Source organism: Anomaloglossus baeobatrachus, chromosome 6 (assembly GCF_048569485.1).
Source record: "Anomaloglossus baeobatrachus isolate aAnoBae1 chromosome 6, aAnoBae1.hap1, whole genome shotgun sequence".
Lineage (NCBI taxonomy): Eukaryota > Metazoa > Chordata > Amphibia > Anura > Aromobatidae > Anomaloglossus > Anomaloglossus baeobatrachus.
In genome coordinates this window covers 87,338,009-87,351,492 of record NC_134358.1, presented here as the reverse complement: position 1 = coordinate 87,351,492, position 13,484 = coordinate 87,338,009, and positions in this window count along the sequence as shown.

The following is a 13,484-nucleotide window of genomic DNA, read 5'->3' as shown; positions in this document are numbered from 1 at the left end:
TGGCGATGTTGTGTAACATTTCCTTACTCACTGAATTGTAAAAAGTCTTTTGTTTTTCTTTCTGGTTTCACTTTCTCTTCCTGATACAATGCTGTATGACTGTGCATATTTTTACCTCATGTTCTTCCAGAAGTAAAGAGTTGTTATCCCATGTAGTCTGCTCTGTGAACTTTCTTCTGCAACTGGGAAGCTAGAAGCTGTGCTGTGCAACACACACATACACACACATACACATCCAATTGCAGTATCACTCCGATCGCACACACACATCCAATCACAGTATGGCTCCGCTCTCACTAACTCTACGCAAGTGATACTGCTTCTGGCCAGTAGGGGGTGTGACCATTGTTAAACTCAAGGGGAGCAACTTTTGTGGAACACAAGGGGAGAGACCGCTGTGGAATCCAGGGCAGGGGAACCTGACAGCAATGCAGACCTGCATGTGAGAGGAACCCATTCAGTTGCCATGCCAACTCTACATTTCCAGGGTCTGGTAATTGCAATTTTCCTGGTGGGGGAGTCTGTCTTCTTTTAACTGTAAACTTAGCAGTACATATGGGGCAAACTTAGCAGTACATTGGGAATAGCCTTGTTTCCCTAAAAATAAGACCTACCAGGAAAATAAACCTAGTTCATTTTTCTAAGCAAAAAATAATATAAGACCTTGCCTTATTTTCGGGGAAACACTTTAGTATGGGTGTCCCTAACAGACTGTAAGCCAATGTGGTGCACTACACATATCTGACTGATGTCTTGCATCTTATAGAAACCTTATGTGTGTGTGGCACCCCAGGGTTGCCACAGTAACAACACAAAGGGTTAACTCCCCACACACAACACCAAGACCTCCTGGCCAGAAGGGGGAGACCAAGCTGCTTCCCTGTATATTCTGGTGGAGGGAGGAAATGGTCAGAAGTAGTTTCAGAGTAGTTTCAGTTTGGAAGTTCAGTGCAGAGCACTGAGGAGAAAGGATCTCTGCAGGTTGGAAGCTGGCTTGAGCTCACCTCAGGATCCACTGACCAATTCCAGGCCTAGCTGAGGGTCTGAGGAAAGGAGAAAACGTACACAGAGGAACATTCCTGGGAGACAGAGCAGTGCTGAGTTCATCCCAGTGGAGCACACAGAACGGATGCTGGATCCGAGACTGCAGGTTACATACTGCACAGTTACCACCAGATAAGTGAAGATTCCAGATCTTTCACCTGTACCACAGACACAAGCAACATAGGAGAGTTCAGGAACATACTAGGAAGGACTCGAGTTGCCTGTCAGGTCGGTACCGAGGAGCAGAGCAGAGCAGAGCCAGCTGCATAGTTCATACCGCAGCAGGGCCACAGACACACAGTGCAGGAAAGGAAGCCAAAACGGCCCGGCTGGGTGGGAGAAGCCCTGAACCCCTCACAGACTCCGTGGACAGTACTCTGCTGAATACCATCATCAGTAAAAGACAAAGAAACTGCAAAACCGTGAGTCTGCCTGTTTATTGTACTCGTGTCCTATAGACTAACACACTGCCCCGGGGAAAAGGCTCTACCCGTGGGGAGCCGTCCCATCTCAAGCTGCCTTCCATCACCCCGGAGGTTCTGCAGCAGCGGTGGTCATCTCTGATCACATTCCACGGGTGGCGTCACGAACATAACCCCCCTTTTTATTGTGGAACCAGGGAGCACGGACCGGGTCACGACACCGTGATCCCCTTTCCAGAAGCAACCCCTTGGCCCGGTTCTGGGTATCCCCTTAACCCCTGGCGACACAACTTTGGCGTCACGAACAGGATGCGGACTGGACCCGGCTGCAACCCGGGTGACGTGCGCCTGTAAAGACTTATTGCATCGCATAAAAGACTTGCACTGTGAATTGTTGCAACAAAGAACGGACTTTAAACTTTGCAAAGATACCTGGAAAAATCCATAAACATCATTGGTAAAATTTTCCAGGCGCCATCTTTAATCGCGCCATTAGCTGCTACGCGCGGGAAAACATCGCGCCTAAACTAAGACTCCGCCCACCACTTGCAGAGGAGGTGCGCTCGGTGCTGCGACCCGAACGAAAACGCAGAAAAGTGTCCCAGGCTTACTGTCAAGAAGACTGGTGAAATTAACTAAGGGGGCGCAAAGATGTCGCAGCAGGGAGACGCTGTTGTACCCGGCGGTGCAGCGGCACCTATCATGCCGTTCCTGATGCCGTACACCCCGGGTGCAGTGTGGCTGCCGCAGTACTCAGGTGAGCCCAACACACTTAATGACTTTATCGGAAAGCTAAAAATCTACTACAGCATGTACCCCCTGACAGAAGCTCAGCGTGTTGGTATGCTTATGGGACAGTTAACTGGCAATGCCCAGCGGGAGGCTACATCCTGGCCGGACGATGCAAAGGACACTGTAGAGCATATAATAGCTGGACTAAGAGCAGCTTTTGAATCCACTGCTGGCAGCCGGGCTAAAATGAGGTTCTTTGGATGCAAGCAAAAACCTAGAGAGAGCGCAAGAGACTTTGCCTTAAACTTACAGGAGGCGCTCAGAGCACTTAAATTAGCAGAACCTGCCTTAGCCCCTGGAGCAGATAAGCTGCTGATCGACCAATTCCTGGATGGACTCTCATCCCCTTCCCACCGGGGACAACTCAGCATGATGGTGATCCAGGATCCAGGACTAACATTTGCCCAGCTAAAGGATAGAGCCATCCGCCTCCAGCAGGTGGAGGAGCCGCAGGATATAGACTCTGTTCAACACCTTACAGTGGCACCCCAGCAGCAAGTAGTGCCGGTGACATTGGCCATGTCAGCGGCTGCTGCTAACCACCTGGAGCCGATCACTAATGAGGCTCTACATCAAAAGCTTGAAGCCCTTACAGACACTGTTGCTTCCATGGCTAGAATCGTCCAGGAGCTGCGTGGATTCAAGTCTGCACCCAAGATTGAGCTGGCGACCAGCAAGGAGGATGTCCCATGGATGAGGCCTAGGAGATACCAAGCGACGAGAGGACGACCCAGCGACCGCTACCAGCCGGATGGACAGCCCATTTGCCGCCGTTGCAATGAGCCAGGTCACTTTGCCCGTGAATGTGCTTTAAATGGGGATCCCCTGGGGAGGCGGGCCGCTCCTCAGGAATGAACTCTCAAGGTCCTTCACCCTGGCACGACAAGTATGTGGGGGGACGTCCAGTCATCCCCATCGTGCTGGATGGCATTCCGCTCAACGCCTTGCTGGACACTGGTTCCCAAATATCATCAATTCCGCATGTCCTTTATAAGAGGTACTGGGCTGATTCAGACGTTAGCAGTGGTCCATCTAATGTTGCATTGAATATATGGGCTAGCAATGGTGAATTAGTACCACAGGTTGGTTTCAGAGAAATGACCATTAAGATTGGGAGAGTAGAATTGCAGAATCAGGGTATTATCATTGTTGATGTTGACCGACGAGAACGTGAACCAACTATGCTGCTAGGAATGAATGTAATTGAAAATTGTTTTGCAGAGGTAATTACTGTCTTGCAGCAGATCGTCGAGACTGCCAAACCTGGGCAACAGAGACTCCTGCAGAAGGAAATTAAAGCCTTGATGCTGAAGCAGCAGGTAGAAATGTCAGGAGGTGAAATTGGCAGTGCAAGGGTAAGTGACCCAATACCTATTGTAATTCCTCCCAAAACTGAAATGCTGGTCTGGTGTAGAGCCGCAATAGGCATCAGAGGGCGAGACTATCAGGCCCTGGTAGAACCCGTGTACTCAGACAGTAGGCCCACTGTACTGACGGCCAGAGGAATAGTTGAGGTACATCGGGGAAGAGTGCCAATACGCCTTCTAAATTGTGGGGAAGATGAGGTCACCCTACCAAAGTATGCTACCATGGCTAAGCTATATACGGTTGATAACAACGCCATCACCACCGTTGAGCCCTTGAAGCCGTCAAGTCAGGCGGAAGACAATGGCTCAGAGGGAAAGCTGGAGGATTGGTGCCAAAAGCTACATGTAGGTACCGATTCTACACCCTCCCATCAAAAGCATGGAGTATACCGAGTAGTGAAAGAATATGAACAAATATTCAGCAAACACCCATTAGACTTTGGGCAGATCAAAGGGGTAGAGCACACTATACCCACAGGTAACCATCCACCCATAAAGGGGAGGTATAGACCAGTACCACCGGCTCACTACCAATGCGCCAAAGACATGCTCAAAGAAATGAAAGAAGCAGGGGTAATAAGAGACAGTTGTAGCCCCTGGGCAGCCCCACTAGTGCTAGTTAAGAAAAAAGATGGGACCATGAGGATGTGTGTAGACTACAGACGGATCAACCGCATTACACACAAGGATGCATACCCATTACCTAGGATAGAAGAGTCATTGGCTGCATTAAAATCCGCTACTTACTTTTCCACCCTAGATCTGACTAGTGGGTATTGGCAAGTTCCTGTGGCAGAGGCTGACAAGGAGAAGACAGCGTTCACCACGCCGATGGGCCTCTGTGAGTTCAATTGTATGCCGTTCGGACTCTGCAATGCACCTGGAACCTTCCAGCGACTGATGGAGTGCTGCCTAGGACATAAGAACTTTGAAACTGTCCTCCTGTACCTGGATGACGTCATAGTCTACTCCAAGACCTATGAGCAGCATCTACAAGACCTGGCAGAAGTGTTTGAAGCCTTATCCGGATACGGCATGAAAATCAAGCCATCCAAGTGTCACCTTCTAAAGCCAAGGGTACAGTACCTGGGACATGTCGTGAGCTCAGAAGGGGTAGCACCAGATCCTGAAAAAGTTACCGTGATCAGAGATTGGCCGAGACCCACCAGCGTGAAAGAGGTGAGGCAATTCCTGGGACTGGTAGGCTACTATAGAAGATTTATAAAAGGGTTCACGAAGCTAACAGCTCCCCTACAAGACATCCTGGTAGGACAGTCAAAGAAGTCTGCAGTCCGAAATCCTCCTTTCCAGTGGAGTGATGAGAGAGAAGAGTCCTTTAAGAAGTTGAAGTGGGCACTGACAGGAGAAGAGATCCTGGCATATCCAGATTACCATCAACCCTTCATTTTGTACACGGATGCCAGCAACGTAGGACTGGGAGCAGTATTGTCTCAAAAGCAGGAAGGCAAGGAGAAAGTTATTGCCTTTGCAAGCAGGAAGCTCCGGCCTACAGAAAGAAACCCAGAGAATTACAGCTCCTTCAAGTTAGAACTACTGGCAGTAGTTTGGGCTGCAACAGAGCGTTTCAAACACTACCTGGCAGCTGCAGAATTTACCATCTTTACTGACAACAATCCATTGACCCATCTGGACTCTGCAAAATTAGGTGCGCTGGAACAGCGATGGATAGCCCGACTGTCAAACTACAACTTTGTCATCAAATACAGGGCAGGCCACAAGAATGGGAATGCAGATGCTTTATCCCGGATGCCACACTCGGGGGACGTGGAAGAGGAACCGGAGGGACTGGAAGAAATTGAGTTACCGGCCTTTCACCGTCCTAAGGTGGGACAGTATCAACCAAGTGTCTACCAAAAACAACAGCAGGCAACTCTCAACCCATTAGCACACCACGGATGGGCTGAAACACAAGACAGTGATCCAGCTGTGAAGCTAGTGAAAGAACTGCTTACACAACAAGGTGCATACCCTAATCAGAATGCCCCAGCTGAGACACAACATCTCTGGAAAGAGAGAGGTAAATTGTTCCTGTACCAAGGGAAGCTCTGTAGAAGGCACACCAATCCAAAAACGCATGAGTTGGTCTGGCAGATCATCGTGCCCAAGAGAGACGTCAAGATGGTTCTGGAAGCTTACCACAACGGTGCTGGTCATTTTGGTTGGAAAAAGTTGGAAGTGCTCTTAAGAGAAAGATTCTACTGGGTTGGCATGAGAAAATCAATTGAAGGTTGGTGTAGAAAATGCGGACCGTGCAACCTCAGAAGAAAGGATCAACAGAACCAGAGAGCTCCACTCCAGTCCATAGTAACCAAGCAACCACTCGAGCTAGTCGCATTAGACCACGTCAAGTTGTCACCAAGCCGGTCCGGCTATGTCTATGCCTTAACCATCGTGGACCATTACTCACGCTTCTTAGTGGTGGTACCCGTGAAAGACCTTACAGCTAGAACAGCAGCTAAAGCATTCCAGACGTACTTTTGCAGACCCCATGGTTACCCAGAACAAGTCCTTGCAGATCAAGGTCCAGCTTTCGAATCACAGATCTTCCAAGAATTCTGCAACATGTATGGCTGTAAAAAGATCCGCACAACAGCATACCATCCCCAAACAAATGGCTTATGTGAGAAGATGAACCATATTGTGATTGACCTGTTGAAGACCTTACCAGAGTCAGAAAGAAATCAATGGCCAGAGAAATTGCCAGACTTGGTGGACTTGTACAATCATGTCCCGGTGAGTTCTACAAACTGCACCCCCGCTTACCTTATGCGTGCAAGGCCCGGTAAACTGCCAATTGATTTAGATATGGGAATTCTGAAGCCAGATGCGGAAGTTCAAGAATCCAATTGGGATACCCTACGTCAGCAGCAATATCGCAAAGTACAAGAGGGCGTAGAGAAAAGTCTCCAACAAGCTAGGGGAAGACAGGAGAGAACCTTCAACCAGCATGCTCTAGCAACCCCATTGCAACCTGGTGACCAAGTTCTCAAGAGGAAACGGCGCACAAACAAATTGGATAATCAGTGGGAAACCACCCCATATACAGTCTTACCATCCAGTATGGATAATCCCAAAGTGTGTCTCATCAGTAAGGATGAAGGAAGGACATCAGCTGTCGTTTCAAGAGATCAACTCAAACCGTGTCCTGAAACCCTGAAGACACCAGAAGTCACCTTACCCATACAGGTACAACCTGTCAAGAAGGAAGAAGATGTATTCCATACAGTCTTAGGAGATTTCCCAAAAACATGGCCAAATTACTATGGAGCAGTAGTAGTCCCAATGATCGCCTTCCCTCAAGTGGTGGAACCACAATCAGAACCCATACCACAAGAAGTCTCAAGACAAGAAGAACTGGAAGTTGAAACCGTAGAGGAAGAACAGATTCCTGGTCCCAGTGAGCTTGCCAGTCCTACAGTCAGTCCACTATCCTCACAAGTACCAGAAACACCAAATAGGTACACTTCCACCCACACCATTATGCTAAGTACACCCAGTACACCAGCAGTACGCAGGTCGCAGCGTAGTACTCAGGGTCAGATACCAGCAAGATATAAAGACTAATGTGAAATTGCATATAAAATGTACATATGTTATAATGTTTATATGAAAAACCGTAACAGTTTAGTGTACAGAAAAGGTGAGAGAAGAGTGGTGTAAGGTGGCAGCACGGAGAGTTACAACTTGATCACATTGTTGGTGGCCCGAGGGCCGTGAGGTCTACTGCACTTACGACCAGAGTAGAGACACCTTTAAGAAGTGTTTGTTGATTGAAATGTTTATTTAATTGCAACGTTAAGACCAAAAGCCCAGTACCTACAGAGACTATACTGTATGAACACTTATATATTTTTGAACATATTGGACTCTTTTTGAGCTTTAAGGTTTTTGTATTTTTTTCCTTTTGAGACTCTGTATATATACAATTGTTGTGATAACTTGTTTGTTTGTTTCACAGTCCCGGAGTACTGTTCTTCACTAAGGGGGAATGTGGCACCCCAGGGTTGCCACAGTAACAACACAAAGGGTTAACTCCCCACACACAACACCAAGACCTCCTGGCCAGAAGGGGGAGACCAAGCTGCTTCCCTGTATATTCTGGTGGAGGGAGGAAATGGTCAGAAGTAGTTTCAGAGTAGTTTCAGTTTGGAAGTTCAGTGCAGAGCACTGAGGAGAAAGGATCTCTGCAGGTTGGAAGCTGGCTTGAGCTCACCTCAGGATCCACTGACCAATTCCAGGCCTAGCTGAGGGTCTGAGGAAAGGAGAAAACGTACACAGAGGAACATTCCTGGGAGACAGAGCAGTGCTGAGTTCATCCCAGTGGAGCACACAGAACGGATGCTGGATCCGAGACTGCAGGTTACATACTGCACAGTTACCACCAGATAAGTGAAGATTCCAGATCTTTCACCTGTACCACAGACACAAGCAACATAGGAGAGTTCAGGAACATACTAGGAAGGACTCGAGTTGCCTGTCAGGTCGGTACCGAGGAGCAGAGCAGAGCAGAGCCAGCTGCATAGTTCATACCGCAGCAGGGCCACAGACACACAGTGCAGGCAAGGAAGCCAAAACGGCCCGGCTGGGTGGGAGAAGCCCTGAACCCCTCACAGACTCCGTGGACAGTACTCTGCTGAATACCATCATCAGTAAAAGACAAAGAAACTGCAAAACCGTGAGTCTGCCTGTTTATTGTACTCGTGTCCTATAGACTAACACACTGCCCCGGGGAAAAGGCTCTACCCGTGGGGAGCCGTCCCATCTCAAGCTGCCTTCCATCACCCCGGAGGTTCTGCAGCAGCGGTGGTCATCTCTGATCACATTCCACGGGTGGCGTCACGAACATAACCCCCCTTTTTATTGTGGAACCAGGGAGCACGGACCGGGTCACGACACCGTGATCCCCTTTCCAGAAGCAACCCCTTGGCCCGGTTCTGGGTATCCCCTTAACCCCTGGCGACACATGTGTGCATTTATAGTACGAGGCCAACACCTCCTCCTTCAATGGGTGGTGTGTGAGTGGTTGTTTCAGCCTTTTTCATAGGGCCCCGCTACATTCCGGAGTGCATTAATATTTGTAATATCAAAAAACTGACCCGCACATCCAACAAATGTGAACAGGTGCTAACTGAAAAAACATAGTAACTATAAATGCATACAGTCGCACACTAAAAAAGCCAAAAATGTACAAGTGAAAATATGGCACTGCATTACTGCAAAAGAGACATATTTAGTTTATGTATTGGCCAATGCATGTAAGCCCGGAAACCAATGGCAAGGTATATCTCTGTAATCCGGGAACCTAACTTAAATGCCACTATCTAGGTTAAAAACATCCGTATCTGGGCAAAATGCCACTATTTGGACTACAAACCCCCATTAATATTTGTGACCTGGTACTGGTAAATATGGCTGACGGCTGCATTTTTTCTGTAAATGATTTTTTCTTTTTTCTTTTATATTATATATTATATATTTTATATGTTCTGCGAGAAATATAAATAAGCCAAGATGCCCTAACTTTATTCAGACGCATAAACCTGTTAAATTTGTTTGACACTTTTATACTGCAATAGACTCTTCCTATAAGTTCAACATTTATATACCTATTCAATGGGGCTATGTTAAAAAGTTACAATAAAAATGTATTACAGTAATTGTGTACCTAAAAAGTCAGCGTGGTGCTAACAGGTAGAGAGTCACTTTAACAGATCCATATTACTGATGGGTATAATTGCTTTCAGTCCATTCATGAAAATGAAAGCTTCTATAAAGCACTTTCATTCTCTTTTTCTTTGACCTTTAGCCTAATGTTAGAAGAACTCTCATATTTATTCTCTGGACCACTTATCCCTCCTATATGGTATAATATCTCCTGTGACATTGCTGAGTACATCCACAATAATATATGTATTCAGTGCGCCGTCTACAAGCAGAAACATGAAAGTGATACAATTAAATTGGTCTGGCAGATAACATTTGTGGTCAGTATTTGGCGAATAAGACAAAGTTGCTATTATTTGGGTTTTAGCCTATTACTTTCTGCTTGTCAGTCATCTAACAAAATGGGATTAGTGGATTTCAACCATTATGACCTGAAATGGAACAATAAAAACAATAGACGAGAAAATTGCTTTTCACATGTCTGGGATGGGTTTCTCACCACAGCCGCAGATATCTCTGTCATACTGTATTAGGCTTCTGCCACACTCACGTGAATTTCACGCACGTGCCGAGAGACACGTATTTTCCCTGCGTGTTGCGTGCAGGTAAGTACGTGTCTCTGGTACGTGCGTGACACGTGTGTTCTACGTGTGCTATCCGCGATAGCACACGTAGAATCGGTAATTATTATACTCACCTGGTCCTTCCTGACGTCCGCGCTGCTGTCCATGGTGCTGATCCTCCGTCTCCAGCCCTCCCGTCTCCCCGCTGCTGCAGTGAAGTGAATATTCAATGAGAATAATGAGCGGCGGTCGGCAGCAAGAGGCAGCAGCGGCAGAGACAGGAGGGCTGGAGAAGGTGAGTTAATGTTTTGTTATTTTTTCAATGACATGTGTGTTTTCTCCGGCGCGTGTCACACGGGACCGCATCCACACTACACCCGTGTGGTACGGGTGCGGGCCGTGTAACACCCGTGCTGCCGGAGGAAACACTGACATGTCAGCGCTTTGAAAATCGCACACACGTACAAACGCACACGGACACACGTTCCGTGTGGTTTTACGTGTGTGTGCCTGCTACCATAGGGTAGCATTGCTGTACATGTCTCCGTGCCGCCGGTACGTGTAAAAAATGACAAACACGTGCCGGCGGCACGGATGTGTGGCGCTAGCCTAAGGCTGTAAATCATAGAAGCTATTAAAAAGACACTTGTAGAAAACTGGAGATTTCATACATAGTAATTATACTGTATTAGACTTCTAAAAAAAAGTATGTCAATAGCAGGAATAGCTTCAAAATAATAAAAAGAAAATATATTGATACATTCTTTAAAACATGTTGATCTAGTGATGGCCAGTTAGGGTAGTCTCCAGTGGCGTAGCGCTAATGGTGGCAGGCCATGCGACTGCTATGGGGCCCGTGAGCTGGGGGGACCCAGCTTTGGTGCCCCGCTTTTCAACCACAGGCTCTGTATATTTTGGCCACCGGTGCTATAAATCATATGCCTTTGGTCAGGGGCGTAACGATCTTGATCACAGAGACCAGGGGTACAGGAGCAGTAGGCCCACCAACCTTAATGCTTGCTTTAGCTGGCTGTGCGTCCAAGGACGTGCATCCAGCTGAAAGTCATTGCAACACAGAGACTTGTCAGGTCCCTGCAATACAGATTGTGGTGGCGCGGGGTCACTATAGGCAGGAACCGATGCTGGGGAGAACATGAGTGCCTACTGATTACGGGAATGATTATTCACTCCTCTCCATGCACATAATGCCGGCCACCCCTCTACACTGACGCAGTAAAAATTGTTTTCCTTAAACAGCGGGCACAAGTGTTCTCCCCAGCAGCCAGCTTACTGCAGCTGCTGGGCAATCACGTGTGCCCGCTATTATAGAGAATGAATATTCACAGCTTTCCATACCCATAATCCTGGACATGGGGAACAGTGAATATGCTATCAGATGACGTCAGTATAAGTGGGCACTCATAACAGTGTAATCATGCTCTGCGCTGCTTACACACTGAAGTCAGTTGCCACCATCAGAGTAGGACTATGCGCACCGGAGTAGTGGAGGGAAGGTGAGTATGATTGTTTATTTTTTTACTGTGTGAGGTGTGATGGTGACATATATTCCAATATTTTTTACTATGTGCAGTGTGATAGGGCCATATATTCCAGGATGGGGCCATATATACCAGGACGGGTCCAGGATGAGGGCCATATGTACCAGTATATGGCCATATATAGCAGGATGGGACCATGATGAGGGCCATATGTACCAAGATGGTGCCATATATTCCAAGATGGGCCCATGTTTAGGATCATATGTACCAGAATAGGGCCATACATATCAAGATGGGCTCAGGATGAGGTCCATATGTATCAGGACTGGGCCATATATACCAGGATGGGGCCATATATATCAGGATAGGGCCATATATACCAGGATTGGGCCATTTGTACCAGGATAGGCCCATGATGAGGGCCACGCATATCAGGATACTGCCATATATAACAGGATGGGCTCTGGAAGAGTGTCATATGTACCAGGATGGGGCCATATATACCAGGATGGGGATATATACCAGGATGGAGACAAATATACCCAGATTGAGGACATATTTACCAGGAAGTAGCGAAGGATAGCGGACATTAGTAGAGAATGGGGACATTACTACATAATGCAGGGGGAAGGACTTTTATGTCATTATAGGATTTAGAATGCTGCAATGTCCCATACAGCTGACCATCATGTGAGGGGGCCCAGGCCCAAACTTTACACCGGAGCCCAGCAGACTCTATTTTCGCCACTGTATGGAGGACTATGAAGGGTGCATTATAATATATGGAAGGTAATGTAGGGCCCAATATACTACATAGAACGCTATGTGGGGTCCATTATAATATTTAGAGGGCAATGTGGAGACCATTATACTATTTAGAGGGTTATTATGTGGGGAAATTATAGTATTTGGAAGGCTATGAGGGAACAATTTATTGGTTTAAGTGAACTAAAAATTAACATTTATCTACTTTAAAATATCGTGCATGACTAATTCACTATAATTCTGAAGCCTATCAGAGTCTCAGACGTTATATAAAAAAATGGGGTCAGATACTAGTTTTTATATATCTTATTTGGACCAATCCCTATGTTTTATAATATTATTTACTAAAATATTGCAGTAGTTCAATATTGGTTTCACTTCACCATGCAAAAATGGTCACCCATCCACTACTCACTTTATTACATGCATGCGACCCTCTCTTTTAGAGTGACTAGTGCCTAAATGTAAATAAAATGTGGATATTTGTATTATTGTTCACCTTGGTCCATATATTCTAAACAAGCTGTGATGCTATACCTTTACTCTCTTGTCAGAATACCTCTACTAAAAACCACACATTATTTTCCCATGTTTTCTAGCCTATTACATGGGCTTGGAGAGCAGTCTAATGTCACCTGTTTATATCATTGTCTCCTGCATCGCTAGTATAATTCCTGCCTCAACGCGTTTCGTTTCATTCGTAACAAATAGACGCATCATTAGGCTAAGTTAGGCGCCCACCTAGATGCACTGCTGATATAGATAAATGCCCGCCCCCCTTCCTGATGCACCTCCTGTGTCAATCAATCACACTGTCCGTCTCACCGGACCAATCGTGTGCGGCCACATCAACACAGGATTCCACCGTGTCATTTGACAGAGGACATCTACCGGCATTGCTGAAATACAGAAAGACGCTGTCTTATCTCATTAGCTACGTAAATTATATTTAACTCATGCATCGCAATAACATGTATTGCGTCACTCTTGATTCTACTATTCTTCACTATGATACATCCCATTTATTTCACCTATTCTCCTCCTCATAGAGACCTCTGACGGTGTAACAGAGACTCAAACCGTCAGGTACTGTATAAGGATCATATTCAGATATAAAATATAAATCATTATCCTAAATAGCCAAACAATACAGGGGATTTTATAAACGATCAAACATAAGGGAGACCTATATCCCAGGAGCCAGCCTATAAATAAATTAACAGTGGAATATGGTTGACCACATCGCCTATATTCCCATATGTTCCATAGGGATGTGGTCATGCACCTATTATTCCTCAATCTACTGGAATATAGCAATACCAAAATTGATATTAAATAGGATACACA